General features: G+C 36.6%; 2 long non-coding RNA genes across 3 annotated transcripts in view; one reads left to right on the forward strand and one right to left on the reverse strand.

Moving 5' to 3' along the window:
* Window positions 1-5,993, forward strand: part of LOC147582628 (uncharacterized) — a 59,144-nt gene extending 53,151 nt beyond the window's left edge. Inside the window, exon 3 of the long non-coding RNA XR_015249364.1 lies at window positions 5,069-5,993. This is a non-coding gene — a long non-coding RNA (uncharacterized LOC147582628). The remainder of the gene's footprint in view (window positions 1-5,068) is intronic.
* The window catches only part of LOC147582627 (uncharacterized), an 81,963-nt gene extending 61,067 nt beyond the window's left edge, over window positions 1-20,896 (reverse strand). For both annotated transcript variants that reach the window (XR_015249363.1, XR_015249362.1), the window contains exon 1: window positions 20,749-20,896. This is a non-coding gene — a long non-coding RNA (uncharacterized LOC147582627). The remainder of the gene's footprint in view (window positions 1-20,748) is intronic.
* Between the last annotated feature and the right edge of the window lie 1,776 nt (window positions 20,897-22,672).

Consider the following 22,672-nt stretch of genomic DNA (forward strand, 5'->3'; position numbering starts at 1 on the left):
AACTTGCTTTTTTAGCCCTTAGTTCAGATCTCACCTGTATCAGTTGAGGGGAGAGAACACAGGTAAATAGCCCACCCTGGATCCTTACTAGCACTGCTACCAACTGGGCGAGGACTGCTAAACTCAACTCTAACTCTAGTGTGGGTTTCATGGCAACATAAGGACGAAGATAAGGTTGCTGTCTATAGGCTGACACACTGATGGGAAGGGAGGAAATTTAACTGGTGATATGAGAGCTGGAGCCCGGATGTAAGGTTTCTGTAATGAGAGTTTCTGTTCTTCCTCTGGAAAAATTGAGCATTGTCAGAGAATGCTGGAATGAATGTAGCATATCTTTCCCTAGGAAATTTAACATTCATTCATTTATTTATACAAAAGCAACATAATTATTAGGGAAAACTACAGGGATAATTTTTCTTATCCTCTTGTTCCCCATACCTGCTACTATTAAGAGAGTTGTAGTCTAGAATGGGAACAAATTGAATCAGAATCAAAGTAAGAGTTTTGAAGATGAAAGTGACAAACATTAAAAGATAAAATAATAATACCCAGTTGCTCCTTTCTCTTTCTCACATCAATATGCTTTTCTTTTTTTTTTAAGTCTTTATTTATTTTGAGAGAGACAGAGAGCATGAGCAGGGGATGGGCAGAGAGAGAGAGATAGAGAGAGAGAAAGAGAGAGAGAAGCCCAAACAGGCTCTGCACTGTCAGCGCAGTGCATGGGGCTCAGTGTCACAAACTGTGAGATCATGACCTGAGCTGAAATCAAGAGTTAAGCACTTAACTGACTGAGCCACCCAGGTACTGCGCATCAATATGCTTTTCTGACATACAGAGGAATGCCCACCTTCATTCCCTCCCAGGTCTAACTAGCTTATATGTAGATAAAGAAAATCTTATTTTATCCAGCTTTATTGAGATATAACTAACAAATAAAATTGTAAGACATTTAAAGTGTACAATGTGATGATTTAATATAGGTACACTGAGAAAGAATTTCTGGCATCTAGTTACCTAATACAACTATCCCCTTGCATATTTAATTGAGCGTTTTATTTATTTATTTATTTATTTATTTTGGTGAGTATATTTAGGTTCTGCTCTCTTAACAAATTTTTCTTCCTTTTTTTTATTTTAGAGACAGCGAGAGAGAGAAAGAGAGAGAGCATGTGTGAGTGGGGGAGAGGGTCAGAGGGATAGAGAGCAGAGAAAATTTTAAGCAGGCTCCACACTCAGAGAGGAGCCCAATGTGGAGCTCAATCCCACAACCCTGGGATCATGACCTGAGCTGAAATTAATAGTCAGATGCTCAAAAGACTGAGCCATGCAGGTGCCCCTTAGTAAATTTCAATTATGTAATATAGTGTTATCAATCATATAATGTAATGTTTTAGTCACCACATTATACATTAGATCCTCAGAACTTATAACTCAAAGTATGCAACCTCTCCCTATTTTCCCTGCCTCCCAGACCCTGGTTAACTACCACTCTACTGTTGCCCTGTTTCCTACATGGTTTGTTCCTTTTCTTATTTGGGCATATGTCTCAAGAGCCAGTTATGAGCCCTTTGCGGAGACAAGTTACATTGCACATTTAAATGATATAATACAGAATTTGCCTTTCTCTGCCTGATTTATTTCACTTAGTTTAATGTCCTTCAAATTTTTCCATGTTGTCACAAATAACAAGATTTCCTTCTTTTTTGAGAATGAATAGTATTTCATTATATATGTAAATGTATAATATATTTAATATAATATATAACATATACTTTTTTCTCTTTTCTTTACCCAAACACTTTAGTTGTTTCCATACCTTGACTATTGTGAGTTATGCTGGAATGAACATGGAATCAGAAATATCTCTTCAAGATAGTGGTTTCATTTAGTTTTTCTTTGGATACATATCCAGAAGTAGGACTGCTGGAAGGACAGTCTTATTTAGGGGAGTGGAAACAACTCCTATGATACTCAAATAATTCTTGACATAGTTCCACTTCCACACAAGGTTCAGTGGGTGTCTGTTTCTATAACATTGGCCTCCCAAAAGTTAGCCCATTCTCCAAGTGTCTGAATTAGTGAACCTGTTTTTTTTTTTTTTTTTTGCCTTGTTTTCAAAATACCTGATTATAGAACCATATAGCTCTTTACTCATCACCATAAAAATAGTGTTCCTTGTGTTGTTCCTCATACTACTTTGTCCAGACGACTTTTAAATGAATCAAATCATGGTATTTCCACTAAATATTTCTTTGGAATAATTTCTGCACTATGGAATTTTTTAACTGTCTGATATTTAGCTTATATTTTAATTTGCTCCATTTCATAAATAAATCTTGTCCAGAACCAGTAGAAGCAAAGAATGAACTATTCCTGATAATTTCCACTTCACCTCCAGGTATAGACACCCTATCTTTTACGTCTGTCAAACCACATCCCATAATTTGTCTCAGCTTTAAAACACATCTACTTCCAGGTCTCCTCAAATCACCATTTTGATCTACCAGTAGTTGCCTCTGTTTTTCACTCTTGGAAAAGCCCTGAAAAAGCTGTGAAATAAAATAAGCAGAGGCTTTAATTATTTCAGTTCTGGTGGGACAGTCCAATGGATTTCATGTAGATACATAAACCCTGCCAGAAGCATGAGACTCATTTCCATGTGTTTGCCTGCTGAACCAAGTCCTCAATGTTACTTGATAATCATTTGCTTTCCTCCAAGTATTGGGCAAAACATGAAGCTCCATATATCTTCAAATATAAAAATCAAGAAGCACGTAACTGTGCCTTTCACCTGGAGAAGTGAATTTTGCAAAGTTTCAGTGATTTTTTTTCTACCAGCCTGTGAATTTTAAATAACACACATAGTGTTTTTCCTACATGTCATTTCTCACATTTCTCCCTGTATCCCTAAGTAGAGCAAGCTAGGGGGATACAAGAAATAAAATATTTACTTAAAGTCAAGCAGAAATTTCTTGTCTACTACATAAGAAAACACATTTCCAAATGGAGGTTTAAAAAGCCCTCATAGTGTTATTGAATACCATTTCCTGCCATGAGAACCAATATAGAATGAAAATAAGAATAAATTCCTTAGTAGCCAGTCCTAGAATTGAATGACAAAATGAACAAACACTGAATGCCCATGTAGAAACTGTATATGCAAGCAATTTTAGCTATATTCTGGCTCAATGAGAAATCAGTTTGTTCACTTAAAATAACCAAGGACAAGTTGGGTGGTTGACATATGGATGAGAGTATCTTAAATAAAACCAGGAGCCACAGAAAACAGGATAGATAGTGTAGCAGGCAGGTCCTGTTTTGGGGGGCATGTGAGAGTTGTCTTTATCCTCAGAATCCGGATAGAGAATCTACAATATGAAATGGCAGGCCAGGAATTGGGGGACTCAAACTCTGGTGCATCTTTAAAAGATAAAAATAATCTTTTAATGCAATCTTTCTAGATTCTACCTCAAGAAAACTCATCAACTTTCTTTCTTTAGTTAAATAAATCACGCTTTGGCCATTCTCCTGCTTATTTCTGATAATAGGAAGAGTTTCTTTTACGTGAAAAGAACATTTAACAACTGTATGTGTTTAGCAAAACCTATAAACTAATCTGAATCTGCTTCCCTATCTATAAAATGAAAATAATCATTTGAGGATTAAAGGAGATAAGGATGTGAAATGAATTGGAAACTCAAAGAAATAATTATTTTTGCTATACATAGCGTCATTATTTGTTAAGTACAGAATGACAATTTTGTTATTTGCTTAAAAGAAACAACTCATTTAAATAACAGTAAAATACTGAGGAGGTGAGTGGCTACAAAGCTTTAAGAAGGAATTGTTTTCATTTTCTCCTAATATGAAGCTTTTTCTGAACCCCTTCTCTTTCCAAAATCTGACTTTAGAGTAGAGACATAGTGTTGAATGTCTTCAGAGATAAAGTATTGAGGACAGGTCAGCAAAGGAGCCTTTTAGATTGGTAGATTGCAAAGGACAGCTTGTTCCAAACAGAGGCCTGAAGGCAGATGAGAGAGAAGAAAGGAAACAAAGGAAGCAGTTAGGGACAAGTCTGGGCCCAGCCAAAGGGGAGGAAAGAGGAAGGCATGTTGGAGGAGGCCCACTGGTTCCTCATTCTATCTAAGGACGGAGTAAATGAAGGAGCATCATCTTCATTGCAGCCTCTACTTGCAAAGTACTGCCTATGTGCAGGGTTCCTTCCTACAAAGGAAGTTTCCCATGATAATGACAAATTCCATTTCAACATATATGGGTTCATGCTTCCTTTAGTCCCTTCACAGCCTCAAATGCATTTGGGGACCATTCTTACATTACAGACTAACAAATTTAGTCATGTCAAACAGTTATTTTTCAAGGAAAGAAATATCTTCCAGCTGCCTGGGAGTGAGTTTGCCCTTGAGGACAAAGATGGCATAAGAGGAAAAATCCAAAACTCCAAGAGGAGGAAATCAGAAAGAGAACAAGGGAGCCGAGAAATGGCTACATTTCCAATTACAGCTAAAATTCCCAAAACTTACAGATATAGCATTAGTTCATCACTTGAGCACAGAGTTGGGCAGCTACTGAAGACCCAATTAGCATGAGGGTCTCCAAACACATTTCCACATAAAAGTTGGACAGTGATCCTATGGTGCCCATCACTGTTTCACTTTCAGTCCATTTTATCCACAATGCCCACTTATACAAAGACTAGAGGGCGGAGAAGAGGCGAAGCACACTCTGTGATTAGCTTCTCTCTCTCTCTTTCTCTCTTTCCCTCAACACCTCTCACTATCAGAACCTTCCCCCTGCCAACCCTTTCTTCGCTAATGAGGATGCAATTTCCTGATGTCCTAGGCAGAGGCAGGCCAATGGTCTTACTTCCACATGGTTTCAGGAAACACATTAATAGTTACCTGGCTTTCACCATATCCCCTTGGAAATCCCCCAGTGTGACTTTTGCCAACTAAAGTTATATAAAGGAAATAAAAGTGGTTTCTTTTGAAATAGGCCATTATTCTTAATTATTCTCACAGGTGATATGAGACTATATCTCTGTCTACAGACATGAATCCACTTCCTCAAAACCCACCTGTGAGCACAGTCATCTCATTTCCAAGCAACGATTAGTTTCTGGTCAGTATCTGGTACCAAAGGTCTGTGGATCTGCCATGGCATCATCATTAAGCTATCAGGTATGTCTTCAACCACAACAGCCATATAAAAGAACTTTAAGTTTTTTCCCTTGAGATATTTTTATTCCTTTCTTTTCCCTACAAGATTCATTTTCTTTTTAATTTAGGCATATGTCTCAGTAGAGCTAGTTATGAAACATTAGTGGAGATAAGTTATCTTATTCTGCCAAGTATATGTCCTCTTTTCTTACAGTAACAAGATTCTGACAACCCTGTGAGAAACCATTTAAATTTTATTCTTATTCCATGTGACTTGGAGAAGGCATATGACCTAAGTCTGGCCAATCAGCATCTACACAGAACCATAACTATTATTGGTTCAGGGAAAGCATGTGACTGAGGTCAAAGCAATCAGTTAATCTTACCACTTTTGCTGGAAAAACCTATAAGAAGCTCTCTCTCTTCTACTGAGTTACTGAAGGGAGAAAATGTACACATGAAGGTGCTGAAAGCTTAACTGCAATCATAGAGGGAAAGTTTGTTTGAGAATGGAGCCAACACATAAGAAAACAGAGGTGACAGGAGACCAAATACTGATAGCATTGTCAGTTAGTAGATCCAGCCATGCCTGAAGCCAATCTACCTCTGATCTTTTCAGTTCTAAGCCAGTGTGTCTTCTTTTTGACTTCTGAGTTAGGTTTTTAGCCAATCTATGTTAGGTTTTCTGCCACTTGCCACCAAATGTTTTGTTTTAAAATCTTCCCTTCTGTGCCAGTACTTCACTTCCATCTAAGATTTTATCAGCAGTGTTCTCACTATGCCACTTAAAGTTATGCCTAGAAACCAGGTGATAGTAATGAAAATGACCCACAAGCTATGACATTCATCACTAGCTAAACCTTAGCTTCCAATAAATAGAGGAAGTTGGATTATAATGATTCACACTCATTTCCAGTGTGAATAATCTTTGGGACAACTTCATTCCTCTTTAATCCAGAAAGAGACAAGAGTGTCTTCTCATTTGCTCTGATAGATTAGCCAAAAACACAACAGACTGAGACTATGAAATTACTAGTACTATAGAAAATACTACCAATAAATAAGAGCAGAACAAGAAAATGAATATGCTATTAGCTGGATCTTTATAAATCACCACTGAGTGTTTGGAGTTAAGTTTGATTATAATTGGTGAAGAATTTCCATGTGGTAAAAGTGAGACTAGGGTAGCCAAGAAGCAGTTGGAAGTTACACAGATTTGTTCTTGGCTTTACAATGGGTGTGGAAAGAGTAGACAGAACTAAAAACACAACTGGAACTCTGGCCCAGTTCCTGAATATTAGCATAGAGGGGTGTGCTTTCCATGCAGAGGGTGTCATCAAGTAACCAAAAGAAAAAAAAAAACTTGGGGAGAATAGAGAGGGGGGGGGAGGTGTCCCTTTCACTGTAGCTCTTCTCTAATGTCAAGGAGACTGGCTGGGAATCAACAAAGATCCTCTAAGAATGCCTCTATTTCTTGGTTTTTGGCCAGTTACTCAGAGCAGATGTGAAATGTTTGCTGTGATTAGGAAATATTTTGCATGTGAGAATGTGGATGCTATAATTTTCAACTCAGCCAAGAAGACTTAATAAATGGTGAAATTTTACATCTTTGGGGAGGAGCAAAATATTTTTTAAAAAGTGTTGGTTAAAATAAACACCAAATTCCCAAGGAGAGACTCCAAACTCTTATGATGTGCAGCACTGATCATTTTATTACTGTGGAAAAATTTACTCAGATGGTGCAGCCCACTTCATCCTTTTGTTAATGTCCTCATTCTCCCATTATCAATGGCATATGAGTACTCATCTTTTACTATCTGAGCTTTTGTTATTGAATGAACCAGAAACTGATGACAAAATATGTCCTTGTTAACAAACAGTAAATTAAAAAGTGATCTGATGTCATTAAAAAATGAGAAGCCTTTTATTTTACAAATGAAACCAAGTTATCATTGGCAAGAATACTATGCATATTAGGAATACACTTGCATTCTGATTCCCTAGTATAGCCATCTGTCTGACCTTCAAAGTCACTTTATTTCTCTAAACTTCAGTTTCCTGTTGTGTCAAAGGAGAGAGTTGGGCTACATCAGCATTTCCCAGAGTGTGTATTGTAGAAACTAGTTCTGTGGGATGTTAATGAATTGTCAAAGCAAAGGTAGGAATTCACTGTTTAAACAGGACAAAGAAATGATTTCAAGACCAAAGAAATAATGTGTGTGGAAGTATAGAGATACAAAAAGCTTTTTACTAATTTGTTAAACAAATATTTACTGAAAACCTATTATATGCCAGGTGTTGAGTGTGCTAGAAGTTGGGGATTCAGTGGCAAATAAGGATGATGAGAAACTTGCCTTCAAAGAGTTTATATTCTTGAAAGATTTATGATTAAGCAATTAAGATGAAATCAAATATACTGAATATTATGATTTTAAAAACAAGCAAAGGCTCTTATAGAAGATGAGGATAAGAGAAGTAAGAGAGGGCTTTTTGGAGGAAGTTATGTTTGAATCCAAAACTGAAGGATAAATAGTAGTGATCCAGGGAAATAGTGTAGAAGATGAATATTCCAAGCAAAAGGGACACTACTGGTAAGAATATGGGGCTGAAGAAGAAAAGAGAGAGTCTGAAGAACTTGAAATTAAAATATACTATGGCTAAATTTGATGTGAGAGGGTGAAAGTGGCAGGAAATGAGCTTTGAGGAGTAAATGGGAGAAGATCATCTTATATCTCATTAGCAATGCACAATGGTTTGGATTTTATCATACAGAAAATAAATAATGCTAAAGTTTTAAGCAGCTAAGAAAAATGACCATATTTTATGTTAGAATGCTGACAGCAGCAGCAATGAGAAGATTTTATTGGAGAGGAACAAGACTAGAAAAAATTATACTAGTTGGGATACTCTTGCTTCTGGCTGTGGCAATGCAGACGGAGGAAAGAAGACAAAGGTGAAACTCATGTAAGAGGTAGAGTTGGAAGGTTTGTGCCTGATTAGATGTTGGCAGTGAATAGAGGGGAAGGTACACAGTTTGGCTCACAAGGTGAATAGTGATACCATAAACCAGAATAGCAATTATGTGACAAAGAGGAGGAAGAGAAAAAGGAAACCGAAAAATGAAGTTGAGTTCTGTTAGGCCATGTCCATCTTTTTATTTCACTGGGTATTTAAATGGAATTATTTGGATACATCAGTCTAGAACATGAGGAAGTGGACTGAAATCTGAATATAAAGTTAAATAAATGTCTTTAGTTCATGGGTGACCATGATATCTTAGAGTGGCTGAGATCACCCAGAGTCTGTGAGGAGTAAAATGAGAAGAAAGATAAGACAAAAACAAACATTGAGGGAATAAGCATATGAAACTATACCTACAAAGAGAACAGAGAAGGACAGGCAGAGAGAGAGTTATTTTTTAAGTTATTAGTAATGTTAGGGCGCCTGGGTGGCTCAGTTGGTTGTGTCCAACTCTTGATTTTGGCTCAGGTCATGATCTCACAGTTCATGAGATCAAGCCCCACATCGGGCTCTGTGCTGACAGTGCAGAATCTGCTTGGGATTCTCTCTCTCCCTCTTGCTCTGCCCCTCCCCCACTCACCCTCTAACTCTCTCTCAAAATAAATAAACATTAAAAATAGATAAATAAATTATTAGTGATGTTATAGGGATGTTCAAATAAAGTAGACAAGATTGTATTTTGTTGAAATTTATTTATGATTTCTAATCAAATGTTATAGTATTAGAAAAAATTTATCTAAATTCTACCTCTGGAATATAGTCAATATTTATTATATTTTAGGATTTTTTTCAAGGCACAAGTAATCTCAAATAGTGAATTAGTTTTAAAACTATTTTTTTTCTAATTCTTGAAGACAGTGTCAGAAACATACACATAATTCCACCTTTATGACCCAAGTAGATGAAATGCATAGATTTTCTATTAAATTTCTCACGGCCTACACTGCAGAGATGCCTTTTAACTGACAAAAACACAATTACATACACACACCATAAAAACAGGCTTTTTCTACCGTCTCTCACCATCTTCCTGAGTTGGCTATATGAATAGCAACCTGGAAACTGCCTAAAGAACTAAGTAGAGAAATTACAGTTAATCCAAGGAACAAATCACTGCATCCAGAAATCAAACCAAACACATGTTAGAAAGAAAGAAAGAAAGAAACAAAGAAAGAAAGAAAGAAAGAAAGAAGAAAGAGAGAAAGAAAGAAGAGAGAAAGAAAAACAAAGAAAGAAAGAGAGAAAGAAAGAAAGAAAGAAAGAAAGAAAGAAGAGAGAGAGAAAGAAAGAAGAAAGAAAGAAAGAAAGAAAGAAAGAAAGAAAGAAAGAGAAAGAGAGAAATAAAGAGAGAAAGAGAGAAAGAAAGAAAACACTAAGATTTTTCCCCCCAAGTGTTGAACATACTTAGTTTCACTGGGGTCATAACAATGAGTTTCCAAATTTTGGAACCCATTGGACCCTTAGCCTGTCTGATTTTCTGACTAAGCTACAGTCTTCTGGAGTTGATTTCATCAGTGGCTGGTGAAGCATGACTCTGTTTTTTTTTTTTTATAAGCTTTTCTTCTTAAACAACATTTTGATGAGCTAAGCATAAATTAATCAGAAACATATGGATTAAATTGACTCCAAAATACATATGGGTTTAAAAAATAAGAAAAGTACTCAGAGCAAAACACACTTAGGGTTTTATAATCCCACTATGTTAGAAAACTATAGCAAGGGGATTCCAAAATATGACCTTCCCTTATCTCTGTCATGGTCAGCAAAGTTTTTGTTATCTTCTTATAGAAGAAGGAAGTCAAGAAGTAGATGAGCGCTGTGAGATTGCTCAGCCTTACAACCCACTTTCTAAGGCCGGACGTTGTGGTTTCAGTCTGTCTGCTGCTGACTCTTTGAGGAAAAGTGGGGCGCTGAGAGAGATCTCTTAGTAGGACACTGGGGTCTAGCACCACCCCTCTAGCTTTATCCTCTCCTTTGAAGACAAAACATCCTCATTTTCCACTTCTGGGGCAAGTCTTCTCTAGTATAATTTGTTGTTCCAAATCAACATGTAAATTTAATGAATTTATTATCTCTCCTTCTTATTTCTCGGCCTCCCATCTTCCAGGAACAAAATCCTTATTCCTCTTAATTCCTTATATCCTATCAGTCATCAAGTCCTTCCAAATTGTCCTTTGAAATTCATACTCTCTGCATCCTGACTGCTATCACCCTCATCCAACCCCTCATCACCTCACACCTGGATTACAAGGGCAGCCACGAAGCTGACCCTTACTGATTCCTCCTAACCTCTAGGCCATCCCACACACTACCATCAGTCTACTGTTTAACCCATGCTTTCATCATATCACCCTGCTCCTTCTCCTCTTTTTCTTTTACTATATGTGAAATTTAAGCTCTTCTGTCTGCCTCCCAAGTTTCCTCATAACACATATATACTCTACCTCTGAAAGCATGTTTTCTATTATTGTTCCATACCCACCACCTCCCAAAGCTTGGCATTAGCCATATGCTATATTCAGTTTATGTTTCAATTTATATTCTCAAATATCATCTCCTAACTACTTATTTCCTCACTTATATTTACCATTCTTCTACATGTTTATGCCATGATAACTATATCATAAAATGCAGGCAAACGCACCAATGTGATATTTAAGTGAATACCTGAATGATAAGAGGACTTATCTCACAAAGAGTGGCAGGAAATAGCATGTGCAAGTGCCCTATAATGTTCTGTGAGTGGGGAAAGGGGTAGGAACATATTTGTGTGTTTAAGAAATTTTAAAGAAAGAAAGTACATATAAAGAAATTGTGTTTTAACTTTTCTTTTAACATTTGTTCATTTTTGAAAGGCAGAGAGAGCACAAGCAGGGGAGGGGCGGAAAAAGAAGGAGACACAGAATCAGAAGCAGGCTCCAGGTTCTGAGTGGTCAGCACAGAGCCCAAGGCAGGGCTCAAACCCAGGAACCGTGAGATCACGATCTGAGCCAAAGTCAGATGCTTAACTGACTGAGCTACCCAGGCACCCCAGAAATTGTAATTTAAAATGTAAAATGGATAAAGGGCCTGAATGTGAGACAGGAAACCATCAAAACCTTAGAGGAGAAAGCAGGAAAAGACCTCTCTGACCTCAGCCGTAGCAATCTCTTACTCGACACATCCCCAAAGGCAAGGGAATTAAAAGCAAAAATGAATTACTGGGACCTTATGAAGATAAAAAGCTTCTGCACAGCAAAGGAAATAACCAACAAAACTAAAAGGCAACCAACGGAATGGGAAAAGATATTTGCAAATGACATATCGGACAAAGGGCTAGTATCCAAAATCTATAAAGAGCTCACCAAACTCCACACCCGAAAAACAAATAACCCAGTGAAGAAATGGGCAGAAAACATGAATAGACACTTCTCTAAAGAAGACATCCGGATGGCCAACAGGCACATGAAAAGATGTTCAGCATCGCTCCTTAGCAGGGAAATACAAATCAAAACCACACTCAGGTATCACCTCATGCCAGTCAGAGTGGCCAAAATGAACAAATCAGGAGACTATAGATGCTGGAGAGGATGTGGAGAAACGGGAACCCTCTTGCACTGTTGGTGGGAATGCAAATTGGTGCAGCCGCTCTGGAAAGCAGTGTGGAGGTTCCTCAGAAAATTAAAAATAGACCTACCCTATGTCCCAGCAATAGCACTGCTAGGAATTTATCCAAGGGATACAGGAGTACTGATGCATAGGGGCACTTGTACCCCAATGTTCATAGCAGCACTCTCAACAATAGCCAAATTATGGAAAGAGCCTAAATGTCCATCAACTGATGAATGGATAAAGAAATTGTGGTTTATATACACAATGGAGTACTACGTGGCAATGAGAAAAAATGAAATATGGCCTTTTGTAGCAACGTGGATGGAACTAGAGAGTGTGATGCTAAGTGAAATAAGCCATACAGAGAAAGACAGATACCATATGGTTTCACTCTTATGTGGATCCTGAGAAACTTAACAGGAACCCATGGGGGAGGGGAAGGAAAAAAAAAAAAAAGAGGTTAGAGTGGGAGAGAGCCAAAGCATAAGAGACTGTTAAAAACTGAGAACAAACTGAGGGTTGATGGGGGGTGGGAGGGAGGAGAGGGTGGGTGATGGGTATTGAGGAGGGCACCTTTTGGGATGAGCACTGGGTGTTGTATGGAAACCAATTTGACAATAAATTTCATATATTAAAAATAAAAATGTAAAAGGCCACTGCAGCTGACATGAAGCTTAAAAGGCGGGAATGAATATGAGATGAATATGAGATGAAGTTGGACAATAGTCAGCAGGAATATCATGAATGGCTTTAGCAGCTATGCTAAAGAGTGGATTTTCTTCTAAATTCAAGCTGCTCTGGGGCGCCTGGGTGGCTTGGTCGGTTAAGCGTCCGACTTCGGCTCAGGTCATGATCTCACGGTCCGTGAGTTTGAGCCCCGCGTCGGGCTCTGTGCTGACAGCTCAGAGCCTGGAGCCTGTTTCAGATTCTGTGTCTCCCTCTCTCTCTGCCCCTCCCCTGTTCATGCTCTGTCTCTCTCTGTCTCAAAAATAAATAAATGTTAAAAAAAAATTAAAAAAAAAATAAATTCAAGCTGCTCTAAGGTTATTTACATTAAAGAGGACAGGTCATTTATTGGAAGATAACTCTGGCTTCTTTGTGAAGAATAAATGGCAGTAAATACAACAGTATAAAGGTTGCTTTATTTTTTTAAAATCTTTTTTAATGTTTATTTCTTTTTGAGACAGAGACAGAGCATGAACGGGGGAGGGTCAGAGAGAGAGGGAGACACAGAATCCGAAGCAGGCTCCAGGCTCTGAGCTGTCAGCACAGAGCCCGACGCAGGGCTCAAACTCATGAACAGTGAGATCATGACCTGAGCCAAAGTCGGAGGCTCAACCATCTGAGCCACCCAGGCGCCCCTAAAGGTTGCTTTAAAGAAATAGACAAGAGAGAAAGGTGGCTCAGACTTGGAGGTAGCAATGAAGACAGAGAATTTCAAAAAAACATTCTGGAAGAACTGGCAGGATATGCTCAAGAACTGAATGTAAGATGTATGAGAAATTGACAAATCAAGAATGACTCCTATGTTTCAGGCTTGAGGAATTGAGTGTATTTCCTAATATAGAGAAGACTGAGTAAAGAGAATAGGGTACACTGAACCAAGATTTTAGTTTTGGATTTAACTCGAGGCAAAATGGATTAACTAATTTTGGCCCATCTCCACTTCCTTAAAAACAAGAAGAAGAACTGGAGAAAACAGTTTAAAATCTCTTTTATCGGCATTATAGATTGAGTCAGTGAAGATATGGAGGGTACACAATCCAAAAAAAAAAAAAAAATGAAGAAGAAGAAGAACGAAAGAAGAAAGAAGAAGATGACAAAACATGAACAAGGAGGAGGAGGAAGAGGTCATCCAGAAACATGATCCATGCATTTGGTTTCCTCAAGGAATTTTCTCATTTTGATAGTGGACAAAAAGAGGCTGAAAACAGCAGAGATTTATATTGCTAGGAGGACAAATACTGTAGCACATTGCATGCCAAGAAGATCTTTGGTAAATACCCTAGTCTTTTAATTGGTACCTCAAAGACCAGACCTAGGAAAGAAAGTTGAATTGCAAGTATCCCAAACGTCATAGAGACTGATTAAAATCATGTCAAACCCCAGTTGGATTAAAGTGATTTGGAATTGTTAACAACCCTAAGAAATGCCTATCAGAATTTCTTGGAGAAAGATAAAAATGAGCCAGGGCTCCAAAATATTCTTAAAAGTTATCAAATGCAATATTTTCTATTAAAAAAAAAACTGGCATACTGAAAACCTGAGAGGAATCAAAACCTGAGAGGAAATACAGATGATAGAAACAAACTCAGAGGATATCATGACTATGAAGATACCAGACATGAAATTAACTATTAATTATATAATCAGGAATTTTTTTAAAGAAGAAAAATTTTGGAATAGAATACTTATCTTTTTTAAAATTAAAACTATGGAACTGAAAAAATATGATAATGGATATTAAGAACATGATTAATGGGGCACCTGGGTGGCTCAGTTGGTTAAGTGTCCGACTTGAGCTTAGGTCATCATGTCATGGTTGGTGGGTTTGAGCCCCACGTAGGACTCTGTACTGACAGCTGAGAGCCTGGAGCCTGCTTCAGATTGTGTCTCCCTCTCTCAAAAATAAACAAGCATTTAAAAATTTTAAAAAAGAACATGATTAATAATTTTAATAACTGTAAAAAGGTGAAGAGAAAATTAGGAAGATGGAATAGATCAGGAAGAAATACACATAACTAAAACTTTAATTTTTTTTTTCAAGTTTATTTATTTTTCACAGAGACAGAGTGGGAGCATGAGCTGGGGAGGGGCAGAGAGAGAGAGGGAAACACAGAATCCGAAGCAGACTCCAGGCTCCAAGCTGCCAGCACAGAGCCCAATGCGGAGCTCGAACTCATGAACCGTGAGATCATGACCTGGGCTGAAGTCGGACACTTAACCAACTGAGCCACCCAGGTGACCCACATAACTAAAACTTGAGAAGTTAACAAGAAGTGCATAGAGCATGTGGGTGGCTCAGTCGGTTGAGTGTTCAACTTTGGCTCAGGTCATGATCTCACCATTCTTGAGTTCGAGCCCCACATCTGACAGCTCAGAGCCTGGAGCCTGCTTCAGATTCTCTCTCTCTTTTTCTCTGCTCCTCCCCTGCTCATGCTTGCTTGCTCACTCTCTCTCAAAAACTAAATGAATATTAAAATTTTTTTTAATTAACAAGAAGTACCAAAAAGAATGTAAAAATAATATGGGAGATATTGAACATACAAGTATTTGGAACATACAAGTATCTGGAATCCAGAAGGGAGAAAGATAATGTGACAGAATAATGTTTCAAAGATAAATAGCTAAGAGTTTTCCAAAGTGACAAAAGAGATTAAGCAACACAATCAAGGCACAAAATACTAGTAAACAAATCACAGACACATTTTAAAAGATAAATCATCAGGACTAAAATTTAGACTTATATAACATTTAAAAAATCAATATTGGGGTGCCTGGCTGGCTCAGTTGGTTAGGCATCTGGCTCTAAGTTTTGGCTCAGGTCATGATCTCATGGTTTGTGAGTTTGAGCCCTGCGTTGGGCTCCTTGCTGACAGTGCAGAGCCTGCTTAGGATTCTCTCTCTCTCCCTCCCTCCCTCCCTCATTCTCTCACTCTCAATGTAAATAAGTAAACTTAAAAAAAATCAATATATATAATTTACCACATTAATAAAGGAGAAAGTAATATAACATTTAAATAGATGTAGAAAAACATTTGATATAAATGATAAGTTTATAATAAAAATTTTGTTAATATGCAGACCCAAAATATCAGAAAGTAGTGAGCAGACTTACACATGATTAGTAACCTGACTTCATCCTATGGAAACACTGTACCCCCAAATTTTAGAAATCACATCTTTCTCAAATGTTTATAGAAATTTTCCAAAATGACACACATTGTACTATATAGAAAATCTCACCAAATTTCAAATTGAAATAATATGGAGAATGTATTATAATTATAGTGGAATTAAGCTAGAGGTCATAGAAAAAAGATAACTAGAAAGTCTCTTTTTTGAAATTAAGGAATACATCTCTAATTCATGGGTAAAATAAGAAACAATTAAAATTAGAAAATATTTTTAACTGAACTAAGAGTTAACTCTCAAACAACACAGAGATTAGGAGTGCCAACTCCTGCACAGTCACAAATCCACATATAACTTTTACTTCCCAAAACATAACTACTAATGGCCTACTGTTGACCAGAAGCCTTACCAATGACATAAATAATCGATTAACATATTTTGTATGTTAAATGTATTATATGCCATATTCTTACGATAAAGCAAGCTACAGAAAAGGTTACTAAGAAAATCATAAGGAAAAGAAAATACATTAACAGTACTGTACTGTATTTATGGAAACAAATGCACATATAAGTGGACCTGTGCAGCTCAAACCCCTGTTGTTCAAGGGTCAATTGTTTAATATATATAGTACATATTAAAACTTATAAGATATAACTAAAATCATAGTTTAAGGAAAGTTTATAGCCTTAAATGCATATATTTAAAAAGAAAAATGGCTGAAAGTCAATAATCTAAGTATCCATATATCAAGAAGTTAGGAAGCTATACTACAAAGCTGTAATCATCAAGACAGTATGGTACTGGCACAAGAACAGACACTCACACCAATGGAAAAGAATAGAGAACCCAGAAATGGACCCACAAACATATAGGCAACTAATCTTTGACAAAGCAGGAAAGAATACCCAATGGAAGAAAGATAGTCTCTTCATCAAATGGTGCTGGGAAAATTGGACAGCGACATGCAGAAAAATGAACCTGGTCAAGTTTCTTACACCATACACAAAAATAAACTCAAAATGGATGAAATTCCTAAATATAAGACAGGAAGCCACCAAAATCCTCGAGGAGAAAGCAGGAAAAAACCTCTTTGATCTTGGCTGCAGCACCTTCTTACTCAACTGTCTCCAGAGGCAAGGGAAACAAAAGCAAAAATGAACTACTGGGACCTCATCAAAATAAAAATCTTCTGCACAGCGAAGGAAACAATCAGCAAAACTAAAAGGCAACTGACAGAATGGGAGAAGATATTTGCACATCAGATAAAGAGTTACTATCCAAAATCTATAAAGAACTTATCAAACTCAACACACAAAAAACAAATAATCCAGTAAAGAATGGGCAAAAGACATCAATAGACACTTCTCCAAAGAAGACATCCAAATGGCCAACCAACACATGAAAAAATGCTCAACATCACTTATCATCAGGGAAATACAAATCAAAACCATAATGATATACCACCTTACACCTGTCAGAATGGCTAACATTAACAACTCAGGCAACAACAGATGTTGGTGAGGATGTGGAGAAAGAGGATCTCTTTTGCATTGTTGGTGGCAATGCAAGCTGGTGCAGCCACTTTGGAAAACAGTATGGAGGTTCCTCAAGAAAACTAAAAATAGAACTACCCTATGACCTAGCAATTGCACTACTAGGCATTTATCCAAGGGATACAGGTGTGCTGTTTCAAAGGGACACATGCACCCCCATGTTTATAGCAGCACTATCAACAACAGCCAAAGTATGGAAAGAGCCCAAATGTCCCTTGATGGATGAATGGATAAAGAAGATGTGGTATATATATATATATATACAATGGAGTATTACTCAACAATCAAAAAGAATGAAATCTTGCCATTTGCAACTACGTGGATGGAACTGGAGGGGATTATGCTAAGTGAAATTAGTCAGAGAAAGACAAAAATCATATGACGTCACTCATATGAGGACTTTAAGAGAGAAAACAGATGAACATAAGGGAAGGGAAACAAAAATAATATAAAAACAGGGAGGGGGACAAAACAGAAGAGACTCATAAATATGGAGAACAAACTGAGGGTTACTGGAGGGGTTGTGGGAGGGGGGATGGGCTAAATGGATAAGGGGCACTAAGGAAACAACTCCTGAAATCATTGTTGCACTATATGCTAACTAATTTGGATGTGAATTTAAAAAAAAAAAAAAATTACAAAAAAATTACAAAAAAATTAGGAAAAAGAAAAACATAGTGAATACAAAGAACATAGAAAAAGGAAATAATATGCATAAAAAAAGAAATGAATTTGTCCTAACTTTCCATAAAGTATGCTGTTCCTAGTCTTCTGATCACTTACAAACAGGATCCAAGAACCTTGTATGGAAGGAATCATACAGTGATTCCCCCTAGATCTTCTCTATCTTTCAGGAAAAAAAAATGCATGACCATGAGCAGGATATTTTGTTGGCTTTATTTTTACTCAAAATTGCCTTTTCTTTACTCATAGGTGAAAAGACTCTGAACCCAAGGCTCTTAAGACTCAGGAAAAGAATTAAATGCTAGATTTATTAGCAAATGTCAATGCTGGGTTCTTAGAACATTTTAGGGTACCTCAGCCAATTCTCAAAATGTGGGATGGACCTGTGTATGCCAAGAACTCAGAGTTCTCTCCTTGAATGTAATAGTGAAGTAATTAGAATGTCCCCCACAAAGAACCTCAGCAGTTAATTATTCTCTAGAACCAAAAGATAAGCAACATTCTAAACTCTGTAACACCCTAGAATTCCAGTCAACTTTGAGCTATATAGTCCCAACATCTGATAAAGTACCTGGCAGAAAGTGGGCCCTCATTAATTCCCTGTTGAATTAATGTCATATATCAGTGAACAGGAAATATAAGCTAGGAAGCAGCACAGCCCATATGAACTCAAAACTGTAAATTCAAAATCAAGTTATGTTTCAACTTACAATGTCATAGTATTGTTTACTAGGTTTTGAACAAAATACAACTAGTCATATTTTCATACCAGGGGTAATAAGTCTGTTGCCCCATAAAGATCTAACCTGTCTTCAAGTTCATGTTCTGCCAATTCATGATATTAAGGTTAGTATAGTTTCACTTAAACTGCTGAATATACTGAATTGAGTTCAGAATTCTTTCAAACTCCATTTCCCAGACCCCAGAATACACTTCAGAATCAAGACTGACTGTCATCATTTTTTTGCTCCACCCAGACTAATAAGCCAATCCTTTCTATAGTAACCAAAAAAGGAATAGAAAGAAGTACAACAGGTCATAAAAGTTAGCACAATTAGATATATATGTTGACATGTAAAAACAACTGGCAGTAAAGTGATTAGTATAAATTTTAGTACCCCACTTTTTGGAGGAGTTGCACAACTTTATCACAACCTCACTATTTGTGAAAAATGTAGCCATTGCTGGTCTGTGGCAACGAATAAGCTTCATAGCACCCAAACACCATCAGAGGTTCTATATTTACCTTACATCTGCCAACAACCCATGTTCTCTCATTTTCTGTGTAAAAGAGCTCCATGTGGGCCAGATTTAATTTGATGCAGAAATACTATGTCACTTCCAATAAAAGCAAAAAGGAAAGAGAGATTCGCACAATAACTTATCAAGGATGGCAGCTCATGCTGGTATTTGGAATAGTTTGGAGGTATTGTTTTGTTTACTGAACAGTCAAGTTGAAAGGAAGGTGCACAGCCTGATTAGAATGGCCTCTGCAGATCTGTTTTCCAAATAGAAAACATATGCCCCTCTTGGGAGAGAAACATATGTCCCTTAGGGGAGAGCTCTTCATTCCCAGCTACAAGTGAATTTGAAAACAGTTTGACTCTGGTAAGAAGAATATAATACAGCATCTTTCCTTACATAAGGTAGGTCCAGAGCAAACTTCTAATGACCAAAGTAAAATACATACCAATTGTGACCAAAGGCTTTTACCTAATGCAGAAGCCAAGGGGAGCCTCAGATACCATTATATTCAATCCCCTGTAGATTTCTCTAGGTGCAGATACTGACGCCTAAGGAGATTATTGGATTAGACCTAAGACCACATGGCAAATCCATGGCCAAGTTGGAGTCCCAATGCTGGTGTCTTGATTTATAATTTAGCCCTCAATATTATATTATTCCAACATCAGAATAAATTTTCAAAACTTCATTTGGAGTAAAAATTGAGGAAAAATTAACTGTAATACTTGATATGGTAACAAGACTGGAAAGATATAGAGATAAATCATTTCTCATTCAATCAGAGAAAATCCTTATATATGAGTCAAGTTAATATTTTTCTATGATTCATATAAGACTCCAGGAGCAAGTAAGATGAACTGTCTCTCATTTTCCAGTAGGGCATTTTCATTATTTTCCATTTAAACATGTAAGGAAGTAATATTCAAAATTAACTGAATTATTTTTTTCTGGCCAAATGCAGGACTGTCATCTTACATAAATATATGTTAGAAAAACACAAAAAAATATTAACTTAATGATAAAATAGCTAGTCATGATCTCTTTTCTGTATGCAACTTCTACACACACATGTATTTTTTCATGAATTGTGATTTTTTTAATGAAAAATAATGATTTGAAGTTGTTTAAATAGTCCCAATTCTGAAATGAGAAAACTTTTCTTGGAAGCTTTAGACATCAGAAAAGCAACTCTATTGCTTAAAACCCATCCTTTTGTAAGCACCTTCAAGCCTTGAAAAATCTGAATCTTTCTCTAGATATAGAAGCTGATAAACATCCTAAGATTTTTTTTATTGCATCATTACAAAAAAAAAATCTGGGGCAAGCAGACATTTAAAATAAAGCTCTGTTACTAGAAAACAGACAGTCTCCATCCTCATTCTGAGTAATGTCTGCCTCTGTTCAGTTCAACAACCCACAAAGAAAGTAATAGACAAAGACATGCCAGATGAAAACTATCACACTCCAAAACGATACCTAGTGAAGAAACCCAGCAATCACTGCCCAAAGACTGACTTCTGAAAATATGTTAGGAAATGGGGTATTATTTTATTTCATTGTATTTGTTTTTCTCCATTTAAAATTTGCATGTTAGCCTATTTATTTAATGAAGATTTTACCTTCATTAAAATTGTTTGCTTGGGTTCCGTCATGGACACAGTCTGGGCTTTCCTCAGTTTAGATCCTGTAGAGATTAATGTTGACTCAAAAACAAGTTTTCTTTGGCCCTACCTCTGTTGGGTTCAGTCTTTGTCTCTGCCATTACCCCCTGGCCCATACTGATGATATCACTGTGAATCACTAAGAAGCCTGCATACACATGGCTCAGACATAATAATGATGTTGCTCATGACAACACCATTGTTAATAATCTGACCACACAGTGATATGAAACATCACCTGGCTCTGTATTTTAACAATTAAAACTTTCATTCTTCCTAAGCACAGACCATCTAGGATTAGGCTGCACCTACCTTTGCTTTCTTTATCTTATCTCTATCTTTATTATACATTCTTGGCCAGTGTATGAGGAGAAAACCTTTTGGACATCTCATACCCTTTGGTTGACCTCTTCTGACTAAATGAACATGTCTAGGACAAACACAGCTTATGTTTGACACCATTTCCCCTTGAGGTATGAAGTTGTATCCAGATGAGGAAAGAGAAGTAAAAACTAAACTTCGCAAATTTTCTCTTGGAGATGTACGGAATTGCTCTGAGATTTATGTTAAATTTTACCTAATAGTGATATTGATACAATATTTTCTTTAAAAGTTTCAAAGGAATAATTGCTCTCTATAGATGTTATTTCTACATTATTTGTATTTCCATGGGTTTACAAACTGGAAATTGCACTAGCATTTTCCAAAAGTCATATAAGTGAATGCATAGAGGTATGTGGATGATGACTATATAGAGTGTTTTCCAAGGCTTTAATGAAATATTACACTTAATAAACAAAATATGAGAAATTAATATTAAACCAATATTTAAACACAAGAATGAACTTAAAGCTTAATAGCATTACAGGAGACTCTGTACAGAGTCCCAAGACTTAAGCCAATGATTATATCATTTAAGCTTTCAGTTGAGTGACAGAGTCAGAGGTGAACACAGGGAAAATCACAGGCCCAGTATCTTTGAGAATCACCTGGCTGTGTGTAGACAAAACTCTGTTGCTTGGCCTGAGATTATGGTCTTTTCTACCAGACAGAACTAACTACTCATCTACCAAGTATAATTTGAAATCAGTAGATAATATCTACAATCAATAAACTAATTTCAGTACACACATACTTAAGAACATATATCTAAAAAGCACAAGAAATAGTTAAAAGAGTTGCGAATGGCATGCTAATGAGTGGGAAACTGGTATTTTTCTTTATTAATCATTTAAAAAATGTTTTCATCTGTGTACATATATCACCGTAATTAAAATATAAAGTGAAAAATTAAATTATGTATTAAAAACAAACACATGATTGCTATTGCTAGGTGAAGGAAATGGATGGGACAATGTGAAGAATTTAGTATAAACAATTCCTCAGCACAATTAGATGAGAGAAACCATTCATTCTTTCTCACATTCATCAAACAATTAAGAAGCAATTACTATGTGATTACTATGTGCCATGTTTGGACTAGATGCTGTGAGAATACACAGATGAGTCTGTCATAGTCTTTCTTCTCAAAGACCTTGCAATCAAGTGTGAAGAGAAGGAAATGTGACTATAACATAAAAAATCAAAAATTTTAACTGACATTTAAATAAAAACTTTAAAAAATATTAAAATATAAAAAACAAAAAAACAAAAAAAAATTAAAATTTTCTGTGACAACTTACTTAAAAAAAAAGATAGAGGAAAGACCCATTGATATTTGTTGGCAAAACGAAGACAAAGTTAACAAAGAATCATGTGGATTCATCCTTTAACAATAACAACAGTATCTAATATGTTATAGTATTTCCTATGTGATGGGGCTAGAATTTAGATTAGTAGGGAAGAGAGGGAGGTATTTCAAATTGGAAGAGAAACATGAGGA

This window comes from Puma concolor, chromosome A3 (assembly GCF_028749965.1).
Source record: "Puma concolor isolate L17-30 chromosome A3, mPumCon1.1.hap2, whole genome shotgun sequence".
NCBI lineage: Eukaryota > Metazoa > Chordata > Mammalia > Carnivora > Felidae > Puma > Puma concolor.